This window comes from Lontra canadensis, unplaced genomic scaffold (genome assembly GCF_010015895.1).
Source record: "Lontra canadensis isolate GAN:19392208 unplaced genomic scaffold, GSC_riverotter_1.0 scaffold404, whole genome shotgun sequence".
Lineage (NCBI taxonomy): Eukaryota > Metazoa > Chordata > Mammalia > Carnivora > Mustelidae > Lontra > Lontra canadensis.
The window spans coordinates 35,119-50,266 of NW_022631398.1; the positions used below are offsets into that span (position 1 = coordinate 35,119).

General features: G+C 52.4%; 1 protein-coding gene across 1 annotated transcript in view; it reads left to right on the forward strand.

Annotated features, from left to right (window-relative positions):
• Positions 1–801: 801 nt before the first annotated feature.
• LOC116862945 (sodium- and chloride-dependent taurine transporter) overlaps positions 802–15,148 on the forward strand; it is a 63,118-nt gene continuing 48,771 nt past the window's right edge. The window contains exons 1-2 of the mRNA XM_032850388.1: positions 802–913; positions 13,252–13,288. The gene's annotated coding sequence lies outside the window, so the exon portion shown is untranslated. The remainder of the gene's footprint in view (positions 914–13,251; positions 13,289–15,148) is intronic.

A 15,148-nucleotide genomic window follows, 5' to 3' on the forward strand; every position in this document is an offset into this window, starting at 1 on the left:
AAGAATCGGGGGTGGGGGGGGGGCTGTTGACCGCTTCACATCACAGTCTCAGGTCACCCTTCGTGCCTCCGGGAAGGCAGCGGGGGCGGGGTTACTGTGCCCATTTTTCAGAGGAGCAAACCGAGCTTCCGGGGAACCTGGATGATCGCCCGAGAGGAAGCGGCGGAGCAGTTTGGCCCTGACCCTCGCAGAGCCGCAGGCCCCTCCCGTGAGCCAGGTGGATGATCGAGTGGTGGGGGCTGGCTGCTGGTGTTAGGGGAGGGGGGGTGAATCGAGGCCTGGGGCTCCCCTGCTCTTCATCCGGAGGCAGGAGAAGGCTGAGGACCGGCTGTACCACTTGGCACCAGCGTTTGCAGGAAAAGGGTTTCCTCGAAAAGTGTGCTCTAATGGGGGAAAAGCAGTGGGCCGCGTGTTCGCCGCGCGGCACGAGGGTGTGTGCGCGCGCGCTCGGCGAGCCCGGGCTCTTTGTCCGAGCCCGTGCGCGCGTGCGTGTGCGGTGTGTGCGAGTGTATGTGTGCGCGCGTGTGTGTATGTGTGTGTCCGCATGGGGGGCGGGGCTGGGCGTCCGGCCCCGCCCCGGCCCCGCCCCCGGCCCGGCCAAGCTGGTATTTTTCCACCCAGCAGGATGGGTGATGCTGAGAGCTGCCTGCTCAGACAACAGACACGCGAGGTCAGGAAGAAGCCGCTTATAAATTACCGCTTCCTCCGCGCCGCCGCCAGCGCCGAGCTCCCGGCCCTGGCCGCAGCCCCGCTCGCTTGCCAGCTCCGAGCCTCGAGGACCGCGAGCCCAGACACCCAGCCACGCGGAGAAGGAGCGAGGAGCGCGGACCCCGCGGGCCGGAGACCGAGCAGGAGGGCAGCCCCCGGCCGGTGGAACCGAGTGCAGCCGAGCGCAGCGCCGCGGCCGCCCCAGGTACCCGAGGGACAGGGAGCCGGGCGCGCGGAGCCCCCACTCTCTCCCCGCGCTCCAGCCAGCCCCGACCTCCCTGCCGATTGACCCCCACTCCGGCGTCCCTCTCGCCACCGAAGGAGGGACGGAGGGTCGCCCGCTCAGACCCGCTGGCGGGGCTGTTATTGTTTCCCCAGCGAAAGGGCTTGGGCTTTTCGTGCAGGCGGCAGGTGTGTGTGTGTGTGTGTGTGTGTGTGTGTGTGTGTGTCTGTGCCGGTGTCTCTGTCTCACTGGCTGAGACACTGGGTGTCTGTGTGTCTGTATGTCTCCATGTCCATGTGTGCCTGTGTGTTTCTGAGGGTGGCTGTGCCTTCATTTCTCCAGCAACATGCACTCGTGTGTCCCAGTGTATGCCTGCTGTTCTGTGCCTTCTTGGGTTGTGCGTGTCTGTGTATTCTGGCGTGTCTGTGGTACCTGAGTGTGGCTGTGACCGTGTGTCTTAGGATGTCTGTCCCGGTGTGTGTTTGGTGTGAACCCGTTTGTATGTGACGGTGTCACCCAGTACCTGGCTGTGCACGTGTGTGTCCCCGAGCGCGGCTGTGTCTCCGGGCCCCTGGTTGCAGGCGCCTGTGTGTCCTCGGTGTACCTGAGGGAGTGTCCCCAGTGCCTAGAGGGCCGCACAGCCGGAGCTGATTCTCCAGGGCGGGCACTGATTCGGGCGCGGTGATAGGGGGGCATGGCTCCAAGGGTGCTGCCCGTGTGTGGCGTGCAGGTGGCAGTGCCAACGTCCAGCCGTCTTGAGTGGCAGGACGGAGGCCCCGAGGCCCAGCTGGGGGCCAAATGGGCAGCAGGCAGGGACGGCAGGACACATCCTTCTCTGGCTTTTTCTCCTTCCTTCTGAGGGTTCCTCTTTTAAGCAAGAGGTTCTCTCGTTCTCCCTCCCAGCAGGGAAGCCAAATAGAGAATCTCAGGGACCTTCTGCGATAGTCCCAAAGCTTCAGCCTAAACTGGAGGGGAGACCTGTGGGCCACCCCCTGCCCCGGCGTTCATAGGGAGGTGTGTGCTGGGCAGGGCCACCGGCCTGGCTATTTTGGTCACTGCATGGCCCCTGCCAGATCCTGGCGTCCCCTAGGACCAGCCCCACAGCTTGGGAGTCAGCCCGGGCCCCCATTTCCTGCCTGGAGAAATAAATCAGCTCAGTAACTGCCCAGACATTTGAATGGGGGTCTTTGGGCTGAGGTTTAGTGGCGCGTGGCTGGCTTCGCGTGGCTCCACGAATTTGGGCTTCGGTAAATTGGCCCACGCTTTGGCACTGTTGGCGTTTAAATAAATGTCATGGAGGAGATCTTTTTAAAATTTCTTTTTAATTTTTTCTTGGCTAGAAGGGAGGGGATCTCATCCAGAGTCTCCCAGCCAGAAGGAGTTTATTTTTGTGAGAAAGAGCGGGTGAGTGCTTAGCAACCGCCTGCCTCACTCTCCACCAGGGAGTCATCCTGGGAGTGTGGGGTGGGCATGAGAAGGTGCGGGGGTGGGTGGGGGAAGGAATTGCATCAGGATGGTGTTGGGGAGACTAGAGTAATGCCCGAGGGCCCTGGCTAAGAACCACCATAGGGTGGGATCGGCAGAGTGACTAGAGGTCTTAGGCCTGGCTCAGCCCCTACCCATTTGACCTTGTGCAACCTTTTTTTTTTTTTGGCCTCAGTTTCCTCATCTATAAAATGGGCGGAGTAGACTGGTTATGGGGTAAATAGGGACTGAGAGGCAGGAGCATGTCCCCAGGGAGCTCTGTTCAGTTACTGTGCCTCAATTACTGTGCCTTCATCAGTAGGTGACCTTGGGTGATTCTCTTGGCCTCTTTGAACCTCAGCTTGGCTGTCTGGGCAGCAAGGACGCCAGTGCCGGCCTCGCTGTGTCCTTGAGGGGATTGAGGGAGATGAGGATGAATAAGCCTGCGGTAAGCTGTAAAGCCGTCCTCTGGCTTCGTAGCTGCCGATTAGAGGGTGTCACGAGGTCTCAGGTCACTGGTATATGGCAGGGCCAAGGTGCACTCCTGAGCTTTTGTCTTTTGGGGATACCCTTGTTCTGGCCCATAGTGCAGCAGCAGTGGACCTCTTCTGCCCAGTTCTCTCCTCTTGTCCTGCAGTGATCGGGTCACATCTGCTTCACAGAGTCAGGAGGCCTGGTGGAAGTGACCATTTTAGAGATGCGCAAACTGAGAGCTGCCCAGGGGACTTTGCCTTGATCGTACTGTGGATGAAGTGGGCCTCAAAGGTCTTTCCTCGGCCAGCTGTGAGTTTTGGCCCCAAAGAGCTTGAATCACTGATGTGCTGAGGAGTTGAACTTGGACTGCCGTTGAGACCTGGGAAAAACAAGGGACAAAGATGCCCCAGTCCTCAGGGTTGGAGAGAGAGTGCGTGGGATCCACTCACCTCACCCCTTGATTCTGTCCCTCGTTATTCATTCTCCCTTCTGTGTGCTTTCTGGGAGGGCTCTTCCAGTCTTCCTACACAAGTGTCAGTCCACAGGAGGCTTTGGACACTGATGACGGTATTTTCTAACTCCCAGCTTGTTTGCCTGTCAACCTGTCAGAGGACTTGGGAGCTGAACTTCTCTGAGAGTCTTTCCAAAGGTCCTGAAATGATAAGACACTTGTGAGTCATTAAATGCATTCGTGTGTATAGGAAAGAGCTGACAAATTAATTACAAGAAGCAGAATGCAGCATACCCACAGCTGGAGGGGGTCTGGGCAGGAATAGAGGGCTGGCCTTGGAAGCCCAGGGTCACCCCGGCAGTGCAGGCTAATCGACTCACTTCTGCAGAAAGTCAGAAGCGAGAGTCAGATTCTTTGGGTCTCCTCCTGTCCTCTGCAGTGGTCAGCTTATCTTGGCCCAAGTGTTTGTTTGAATGTATGCGTTCTGGGGAGGAGTTGTGGTTGTGGAAATGCCCAGGGGGACCTTCGAGTGTGAAAGAGAGCTCTTCTTAAATGTCCCTCACTAGCTGTTTAATAAATCTTGCTAAGGTCAGCTCTGGCCTGGCCCTGGATTTGGGGTAGAATATTGGCTTTCCAGGTGCTCAAAGCCCAGAGGGAGATAGGACAGTGACCATGCCATCCAAGGCATGCTGTGAGGACTTAGGTGGCCAGGTATGCACTGATGGCAAGGTCATAGGCATGGGGCACTTCAGCCTCTTGAAAGAGGTGATGTCAGAGCTGGCATCTTCTGTGAGTGGATGGGGGGAGGAACAGTATGGGCTGGCGTTTTGGGCAGGGGCCATAGCAGGTGCAAAGGAACAGTGGCATAAAAAAGCCAGGTGTTTTTATAGAATAGGCCTTGCAGGGTTCCTGCCCGAGAAAACGGAGGCCAGGGGGTGGAAGGGTCTGAGCACTGGGTAAATGGGCTTGAACTTCATTCTGAGGACAGCAGGGATAGAATGGCACCAGACTGTGTTTGGGGACAGCAGTGGAAAAGCTAGTTAAACCCAGGAGTCCAGAAGACCCCCTGATGATGGGTGGGGAACTAGGCTAGGGTCCAGGAAACCGAGGGTGGCCAGGCCACCACTGGTCAGGGCACAAAGCATTTTCCGTGCCAGTGAATCTTGCCCTGAGCTCTTTTTGTAAACACAGGGTGAAGGCCTGGACATGCTGTTTTAATAGGTACACAGGCCATTAACTTAGTGGCTTTGACCTCCCTGGGAGCATGAAGCCCAGGAGTCTTTAGGGTGAATTATGTCTGCCCTGGACAGGACTTTGGGGTTTCCCCTCCCACCTTACCTAGTCAGAGGCTTCATTTGGAAAACCTGAGCTGAGGCACAGGGGTTATGGGTGGCTGAGAGAAAGGGCAGAGAGAATGGAAATTGCTGTGCTGTTTCTGAAGCTCTGTGAGTCAACCAACTCCCTTGTAAAAATCAATGTACAAACAACAAATCACCCAAAACAATAAAAGGGAAGGGGAGTGTAGGGGGCCAGGGGCTGGGCAGCGGCAACTCTAATCAGGCAGAGAATGACTCGAGTTGTTGTTTTTTTTTGTTTGTTTGTTTGTTTGTTTTTTCCAAATTAAAATTTCCAGGTTTAGCATGGACAGACGGACTCAGTCCCCACAGGGTGGAGCCTGGGAATCTGTATTTTTAAATTTTGTCATTTTTTTTTAATTAAAAAAATTTTTTTAAATAGTGATACAATTTACGTGTTGTGAAATGCAAAGATTCTGTTACAGTTTGATGAATTTTGACAAATGTATACACTTGTGTAACTACCGCCCAGATCAAGATAGAGAATATTTCCAGCTGTGAGGTTAGTTCCCCTCCTGGAGGCGACGAGTTTCTGATTTTTGTCACCCTACATTAGTTTTGCCAAACCTAGAACTTCATGTAAATGGACTTGTGTGGTGGATAGCTCTTAAGTGTCTGGCGGCTTTTCTGTTTGATGTTTTTGAGATCCATCTGTGCTATGGATTTTATCATGGAATTTATCATGAGGGTGATTCCTTTTATTGCTAAATAGTATTCCGTTGTATGGATTCACCTGTTGGTGGATATTGGGGTGGTTCCAGTTTGCAGTGATTATGAATAAACCTGCTCTGAGCATTCCTGTACAAGTCTTTCAATGAGCTTATATTGTCCATTTTTCTAGGAGTGGGACTGCTGGGTCCTAGGGTCCACAGATGTTAAAACTTCATGAGAGATTGTCAAAGAATTCTTTTAGTTACAAAAATATACACCTCGGGGCACCTGGGTGGCTCAGGTGGTTAAGCATCTACTTTTGGCTCAGATCCTGATCCCAGGGTACTGGGATCGAACCCTGCATTGGGCTCCCAGTTTAGGGGGGAGCCTACTTCTCCCTCTCCCTCTCCCTGGCTCATGATTGCTTCCTCCCTCTCTCTCAAATAAATAAATAAATTTTTTTTTCTTTTTTAAAAAGATTTTATCTATCTATTTGACAGAGACAGCGAGAGAGGGAATACAAGCAGGGGCAGAGGGAGAGGGAGAAGCCGACTCCCCACCAAGCTAGCAGCCCAATGTGGGGCTCTATCCCTGGACCCTGGGGTCATGACCTGAGCTGAAGGCAGATGCTTAATGACTAAGTCACCCAAGTGCCCCAAAATCTTTAAAATAATAATAATAATAATAATAATACACCTCAAGCAGTACAAAACGGTTTAAACTAAACGTGATCCTCAGAGATGATTTTTTAAAAAGTGCACTCTAATCTTCATTCTGTCTTTTTCTCTAATAACAGTAAAGGCCCATAAGATTATACATTTTCCTCTGCATACAGCTTTAACTCTCCCTCAGCTGTCTACAGGAACATAGATGATCCTTTATTATTACTTGCTAGATCGGTTTTCAGTTTTGATTTCCTTGTTGATCTGGGGCTGTTTAGGATATGTTCAGCAAGCTAGCTGTAGTTTTGTTTTGGTGTTATCAAAAATGGCATCATAGTGTTCTTGCTTTGCCGCTCACTCTTCAAACAACGGACCATTGTGGAACTGCTGCTTGTCGGAACGTACAAATCTGCCAGGCCACTCTGAATGGCTGGTCTGCATTTGGGAGTCACTGACCCAGTCTGGCCGGTGTTAAATCACAGCAAGCGCTTCCAGCCCAGTGAATGCAAAGCCCAAGCCCCACCCCCACCCCTGCCCTGTGACTTTGAACTTTCCTGAAGGTGGGCAAAGAAGCAGACCAGGGCTGCTGGGCATTCTGAGTTGGGAGGGAATTGGTGCTCATCGAGCACTGTAGATGCCGGATCTCCCTTCCTGCATTTAAAGCCTATGCCTGACTTCAGGGTTCTTACCCCCATCTCCTGGATGAGTTTGCCCAGTCTCACAAAAGTGACTTGCTGCCGCTCATATGGCTGGGTTTGAATGGGAAGGGGAACTAGAACGCGAGCCGGTCCTTATCCCCTGGCAGCACAGCAGAGGCTCGCTGAGCACCTCCTGGGTGTCAGGCAGGAGGCCAAGGCCAGGAGGGCAAGGATAAGTAAGACAGCCCCCGCACTCAGGTGGCTCAGTCTCAGGGGAAGGAAGAAGAGCTGTATCAGGAAGAGGTTAGTGAACAATTCCAGGCGTCTTAGCTAAGGGCAGGCAGTGGTCCAGGCAGGGAAAAGTGGGGAAGGTCTGAGGAAGAGTGGTCCTCTGGCCAGGGAGTATGGAGACTTCCGGGACCTGCGAGAGAAGGCTCACTGCCGTCCACTTTATGGATCTGGAGACTGAGGTCCAAGCGAGGCTGATAAGCTATCAAAAGGGCCATTGTTCCCAAACTTGTGGTTCTTCCCCAGACTCAGCCTCCATTCAGAGATTCTGTTAAACCGGTAATGCAGGAGGCAGAGTTTTTACTTGTGCCTCAACTCTTGATGACCACGTTCATAATTCAGATCCTAATTTTAACACAGCTAATGGGAAGGTGGAGTGAGATTCCTTAGGACTGGACTGCCCGGGAGACACCTGCAGACACTGGGGTGGGGGGGTCTTGGACAGCTGGACCTCCTGGCTCCTGTGGGCAGCTCTGGCTTGTGGCCGTGGTGTGGGATAGAATCAAGGCAATTTGTAAGAGGGCTGGAGGGCAGGAGAGTTGAGTTCTTCTGGTTTTGCTCACTTGGGTCCTCCCCATTAAGCAGAAGCTTGGACCACATCTCTGAGGGGTTCCTAGGGTGGACATTTGGAGAGACCTGCCCTTCCCCCACTGCTCTTCTTTGCACACAGTAGAAATGCTAAGCCACTTGCTGCCAGGTCCCACCATCCCCTTTCCAGCAGAAAGTTTTTAACCCAAGCCAGGTTGCCTGCCTGTTGCCTGGTGCAGGGTGGAGGGGTGAAGTGGATTTCAGCAAAGTCATGCTTGGTGGGTGAAGAGCACCGGAAGTGGGCGGTCCTGAGGGCTCTGCTCTCTTGCCCCATAGCCAATTGGCACCTGGAGGTGATGGCTGCTGAGATCTCAGGGAAGACCCAGGCCATGATTTCAAGGACATTCATGCTCTCACCAGATGGCACTTGGTATCTCCTCTCTGGGGGGAATATCCCTACAGCTTGAGACAATAGGCTCCTTGCCAGCCTCCAGGCCTCCTAGGTACCTCTCCGTACGGTCCGTGTGCATGCCACTCCAGTGCTCAGAGGTCTTCAGTGGCTCCCTAGTGCTTTGTGAAATCAGGTTCACACTCCTTGGCCTGACATGAGAAGCCCTGCAGGATCTGGCCTCTGGCCAGTGTTCATCCTCATCTGCTACCACTTCTCCCCACCTCCTCGTGATTTGGCTGGTTTCTGCTCCAAAACCGAGCCTCAGGCTCCCTTGGCTCTGCCCATGCTCATGCCACAAGGCCCTTCCTCCTCCTTTTTTTCTTTTTATTTTTTTCAATTACTATTACTTTTTTTAAAGTAGGCTGCATGCCACCGTTGGGCTCAAACTCAACGACCCTGAGATCAAGAGTCTCATGCTCTACTGACTGAGCCAGCCAGGCACCCCTCTCCCTTCTCTTCTTCTTCCGCCTCTTCAGGTCAGCTTGAAGCTACCTGCTTCATGAAGCTTTCCTTCGGCCCCTTAACTGTGCCTGGCACATAGTAAGGACTCAGAAAGGAGCAGACGAGACAAAGTGTTATGTCCATCCATCTCACCTTGCTCAGAGCCTCTGTAGCGCACAGTTAGGTCTTTGTGGTCTTGCCTTTTATTTGTTCACTGAGTTCACATCAGGAGGGATAGATGCTTCAGTGTCCAGCCTGGCGCACAGTAGGTGCTCAGAACACAAAGGCTCTCCGATCCCCTCTTAACCTGAAATAAGAGCCTGTCGTTGAAACATCCGAATGGGTCTGGGCTTGGAAATTACGTTCACCCATCTCCATCCATATGTATTGGTTCTAGGGCCTGGGGATGTGGCAGGTGAACCAGACAAGACCAAATCCTGGCCAATACCCTCATGGAGTTGATCATAAAATAGTTGAATGAATTATCCCAGTGGCCTGGGGCACCAGGGTTTCAGTGTAGGATCAAGTTCCAGATTTGAAAAAATACCAGTTACTGCAAAATGGTCTCCCGGGGCAGTTCTGGACCATAGACATGTTTTGTGTTGCCCACTTAGACGAGAGTTGTAGAATTTTCTAATTTCAAGCCAGTGTTTTTCAGTGTGGTTTTTCTTTTTCTTTTTCTTTTCTTTCTTTCTTTTTTTTTTTTTTTTTTGCATCTGCTTCTGGTCATTGTCTGGTGTCTCTGAACATCTGGACATAACCACCTGGCAGCCCCCCTTGGATTCTCTGGCATGCCCCAGTGCTCCCCACACCAATCCCCCCACCGGCTGCTTCCTCTGTGGGGCTCCGGAGGCATAGAAATGTGTTGCCAGTGGCTCCTGGGCAGGTGGAGGCATTGTGCTCTGTTCATTCACCAGGGCTGGTAGCTGGAGGTGCAGCAGAGCGGAGAGAGGGCTTCACGAAGGCAGGCTCTCTGTTTCTAGCCCTCTAGGGGGGACCCTTAGTGCTTTCCTGGGTAAGGGGTGGAGTCCCAGGCTGGAGCTGGGGAAGTCCAGGTGGCCCCCACAGTGCTCCATGTAGGACTCGGTGCACCCCCACGTCAGGCTGAGACCCACACCTTACCGGGCAGCCCCTCCAACGCCAGGCTCTGCTGAGAGTTCTGGGTTGTGGGCTCCGGGCGGAGAGGGTAGTTTGCCCCCTTGAATGCTAAACATCACCAGCCTTGGGCCAAGAAGCTCAGCGGCAGCCATACTCTGCCTGAAAGAAGCCCCAAATCTGAGACCTGGGATGTTTTCAGTGTATCTTGTTTCCTTGGCTGAGCCCAAGAATGAATTCCGGGGATCAGTACCTATTCTCTAAGTCTCACTGCGGGACCTCGGAGGGGTCCTCCGTAGTTGCAGGGCTCAGAGGCACGGGAGAAGCTTTCTGCGCTTTCCCACATTTCATTGCCTCTGACCCCTGCTTGCGGTTCCCCCAGCTTGGGGGTGGTTGCTATACCTTGGCTCAGTCCTGGGGTATGGTGACAATAGCAGTGATAAAGACATGTACCTGTGCTCCACAGACTTGAAAGCCATAAATATGCTGGGAGAGCTTGTTAAGATGCCCCTTTCTGTGTGCGGCGACGGAATGGAGCCCTGAGGTTCTGCATTTCTATTCCAACTCCCAGGCAGTTGTCAAGGCCGCTGGTCTGGGGACCACACTTTGAATAAAGGAAGTCCATCCCAGCTCTTGGATGCCTGTGGCCCTTCCCTAAACCAGGCCAGGTGTCTGGTCTAGATCATCTCCCCACCCATCCCAAGAGATACCATTATTCCCATTTTGCATGTGAAAAGTTGAAACCCCAGAGACTGCGGGTAACTTGCCTAAGGCCACACAGCTGGGAGGCCGCTGAGCCCGGGCCCTCTGGGCCAGCACCACTTTGGAAAGGATGCTGGTTGGGAAGCCGTTTTCTGCTGAACAGTATCCACGGTCCAAAAGCCACAGGAAGCATTTCAAGGCAGCCAAGTCGGATGTAAATCAGGGAGAGCCCAGGGCCAGCCCTGCCGAGATGACAGCAGGGCAGCCCGAGGCCATGTCAGGATCAGGTCTAAAGTGGGACTTACTGGGTGCTGGCATTGCTGCCTGGTGTGGGGAGCCATTGAGGGATGCTCGCAGCTCCTAGAACTAATTGTGGAGCTGCTGGAACCCAAGAAGGCTCCTTCTCACTCTTACACAGAATCCCAGGGCAGAGGGCTGCCTGGAAGCATCGGCAGTGGGATAGGTCGAAGCTGGGACCTGGTACGGGAGTTCTTTAAATGCTGGCACATTCTTGCAGCCCAGATCTCATTGAGGACTGAGGTTGCCGAGATCTTCGGCTTGGCTGGGGCTTTGTTTTTACACAGGGTATCTGCACCAAGCAACTGGAAAGAGCAGAACAGATTTAGAGTGTAGGTTCTGGAAGTGTGGTCACGGGATGTGATGTCCGGTAATCACCTAGGAGCTTGTTAGAATGTAGAATCAGGAGCCCCACCCCAGACCTGCTGACTCAGACCCTGGGGGTGGGACTCAGCAAGTTTTAAGAAGCCCTCCAGGCTTACCTTTGAGAAGGGCTGATTTTTCCATCTGCTGCCAGATGCCCAGGGACCCAGGAGGGTCATTCCTAACCTTTGCTATAGGCTGAGGGTTCCTGGGCTGCAGGGGGACCTCAGGTGTCATTTCATCTGTGCTCCACTTTTCTGATGGCCTGAATATCAGTTAATGGGGCATGCATGAAGTTAACACAGCATATCTGAGGTAGAGCATAGGTCTGGATTCTTAGAGCTGTAAGTGGTAGAAATTGGTTCAAACTAAAAAAAGAAGGGAGGGAGAGAGGAAGGAAGGAAGGGAGGAAGGAAGGAAGGAAAGAAAAAAAAAAAAGAAAAGAACATTTACTGACTCTTAATTGAAAAGCCCCAGGGTCATACTTCAGGCATGGTTGGATACAGGTGCTGAGATATGTCATCAGGACTTTTATCTTTCTGTCCATTCCTGGACTCCTGTGTTGGTTTTATTCTCCTCGGGGTACTTTCAGCTGCATAGGATGCATTCCCTCCCAGCATAGCCATCTCAGCCTAGAATTAGTCTCCTTTTTTTCCCCAGTATTCTTAGCATGAGCCCATGTTAATCACTCTCATTGCCCACCCTTGGCCAGATGATTGTCCTTGCGCCAGTGGTCACAGCCCCTCTGATTGGCTAGGCCCAGCTCGCATGCCCACCCAGAACTCCATGGGCTGAGAGTGGGTGTGAATGGGTGTCCAGGTGGCTATGAGGCTGGGGATATGAGGCTCCTCCCAGAAGAAGGAGCATGGGTGCCAGCAGGCCGTACACACGGGGACTTAGTGCCGTTCTTATCCTCCTCTGAGCTGGGTTGCCCTCATGCAACTGCTAAGGTCTCGCACCAGATAGAATTACAACTCCTTTTCCTGGGTCCTTCAACATTTTCTTATAAATGTGCATTAAACACGCTACCTTCATCTTTCCCTTTGTCCCTCTTCTCTTGATGTAGTCAGGGATAGCAAGTTACACGGTCCCCTGGCACCCACACCCGTTGTGGTCATTACTAATTCACACCTGCCTTCACAGCGCCCTGTGTTCCCCCAGAAAATGAAGCCTCTGTGACGTCCGTGTTACATGTTGGCCTTTACCATGGGGTTCTGGGCTCCGTGAAAGCAGGGCCTTCAGCTGTCTTGTTCATTGCTGGGTTCCCAGGGCCTAAAACAGTGCCTGGCACATAGAAGGTGCTCAAGAAATTTTTAAAAATGTATGTATTTTATTTTTAAGTAATCTGTCCCCCCAACATGGGGCTTGGACTTAAAACCGCAAGACCGATAGCTACCTGCTCTACTGACAGGCAGCCAGGTGCCCCTTACCGAATTACTGACTGAATATTCCTACCCCACGGTGCCTTGAACGCTGGGCACCGAAGTGAGCCCGTTGAATGTGGGGGCGCTGCCATTGCAATGAGGCTGTCTGATTTGGGGGACCGGGAGCTCGGCAGACTGCTAGGGCCATGTTTCTGAGTCTGAGGAAGGGGCTCCAAGGGAGGGCAGGGTCTCAGGTACATTAAGGAAAGACTTGTCCACCCTTCACTCTTTGTGCCCTCCCACCAAGGGTAATGGCCTTCCCTGCTCTGCTGAACCATACACCTGTTCATTGAAATGTGTGATCTTAGTTGATAAGAAGCCATTTCCTGGCTTTCTGAATTTTTATATTCTAGGAAACCAGGGGAGCCTTCCAGCACAACTCTGCTGGTGGAGGTTGAGGCAGCTGTGATCTTCCCCAACTCACATTTTTTCCCCAAACTGAGTGCAAAGGACAGGAGGTGTTCTGTTTAAAAAAAAAAACACACACACACACACACACACACAAAAGAAAACAAGGCTTCTGGGGTCATTCACATTTGGGGACTGCTTGGCTCAGCAGAGTTCAACAGATTCCTTTGGCACAGTGATCTTGGAGCCTTTAACCAATCGATGAGTTATCATCTTTTCCAAGAATCCGGGGCCCCCAGGTGCTCCGTCAGCCCCTCTGTCTGGCTGTCCTGTATCCTTGTGCTCACAGGGAATAGTCTTTCACAGTCCTGGGCCCATGGCTAGGCTTCTCTGGGGCTCCCAGGAGTGCAGGCTTCTGGGGCAGGACAGGGCGGGGCAAGGGCTTAACGGTTGCTGCCACTAGTTCTTACTGCTGACAGTTTCAGGAGCTGGGTGTGAGAGCGTGTGTGCGCATGTGTCTGCAGTTGTGCATGTGAACATGTCTGTGTGCAGGGATGCGGGGACACCCCAGTGTTGACTTGGCCCCTCCCAGTGTGCAGTCGCACTTGAAGAAGACTCCGGGTCCTGCGTACAGTCCCAAGCTGACCAGATATTGTCTTTCCTTCTTTGCTTCCTCTCATTGTTTTAGGTCCAGACCAACAGCCCTTGCTGAGGAGCCTCCAAAAGTAAGTGACATTTGACCTCTCCATGGTGTTGGTGTCTCACCATGTGGGGTCCTCAGGCCCTCAGTGTTCCTTCCAGGCTTGAGGAGGAAGCAGAACCCCAAGGGCTCTGGGACCTCATCCACAGGTCACCTCTGGGTGGTGGGTTTATGGCCCAGGTTGGCCCCCCCCTACTGATGCTGAGCACTGATGTTGGAGTCTGACCCAGACCCCATCCTGGCTCTGCCACTCACCAGTGATGGAGAGAACGCTTGCACATGTGCACGCATGTGCAGGAGGGGTGGGACAGGGAGAGAGACTTAAAGCCGACTCCCTGCTGAATGCAGAGCCCCTCCCTGCCAGCTGATCCCCCTCCCACCACCCAAGAGATCAGCACCAAGAGTGGGTGACTCAATCAACGGAGCTGCCCAGGCGCTCCTAAACTTTTTCTTTTTAAAAAATTGAAAACCTTTGGAAAAGTGGAAAGGAGGATACAGTGAACTCCTATATAACTTTCACTGAGATTTTCCTTCCCCTTGTTAACATTTGCTACATTTGCTTCATTTCTCTGTGTATGTTATAAAAATACCACATTATTAAAACTTTTTTTTCTGTTGACTCATCGGTGAGTAAATTACAGGCAGTGCCCCTTTACCCTCCTAATCCTTTGTATGTATTTCGTAAGAGCAAGGCCCTTCATTCTCTTATATAAGCACATGGAATAATCAACCCCAGAACGTTTAACATTGACACAATTCTGTTATCTAATCTACAGACCTAAATGACGTTTTGCTGACTGTCTCATATTTACAGAAGCTCCCCGACCCCTGCCCCCCCAAGTTCAGGATCACAGTGTTTTTAAAAGGGGTTTAATGGGGCAGGAACCTGACTTTTCTGCAGATGACTTCTCCACCTTGATCTAAAACATCCTTACTAGCGGGGTTTTTGGAAGTCTTTCCGTTATGACATTTGGTAAGAAATAGATTTTACGACAGGATGCCACCTGTGCTTACCCATACACACATGCTTGAAAGTGAAACCAATCCCACAAAATGATAAATCACATTTTCAGCATCTTTAGGGCTCTATTCTGTTCTCTTTTATAAAAATGATAGTTCTGACCCGTTGAGTTGATTGCATGACCCACTATAGACTCTGCTCTGGCATAAGCTTCTTGGGCAGAAATTTCTCTCAGGAGGGAAGCTCCTCCTGGTCCAGACTCAAGAGTTCGGTTGATTGGGGGGTCACCTAAGAAGCCAGGACTAGGAGAAAGGCCATGAAGACCCTGGCCCATTGCTACCCATGGTGGACCTGACCCCATCCCTGAAATCCAGCATCTGCCCTCTCTGGGCCCCATGACCCCATGGGGACCTCCCATTCTTTATGCTGTGAAATGAGGCAGGTGTATCACTGGTGGCTCAGGACACCTCCCCGGCTAGCTACTAAGGGGGCATGGAGTTCTAGTCCATGTCAGCCTCCAGAGGCACTGCCATACTGGTCACAAATGTCACTAAGAATAATCCCGAACACGTAACTAAACTCTATAACAGCACCCTCGATTCGCTGTCAGAGAGATTTACTGTGTAGTGGCTCATTTTCGCCCACAACAATCTTAGGATGGGTGCTGCTGTTCTTCTTGTAAAAATGCCAGGTACATTTATTGAGCACCTATTGTGTATCAGGTACTGCTAGGTACTTCACAGACCCATATCCTCAGAGTAGTCCTAGGAGTTAGACACTGATATTATCTCCATTGTACAGTTGGGGAAACTGAGGCACAGAGAGGTGAATTGACTCCCCCCTACCCCCCCCCCCCCCCCCCCCACCAAAGTCACACAACAAGGAAGGATTTGAACCTGCCCCTGTTCTGACCCTGGTGTGCAT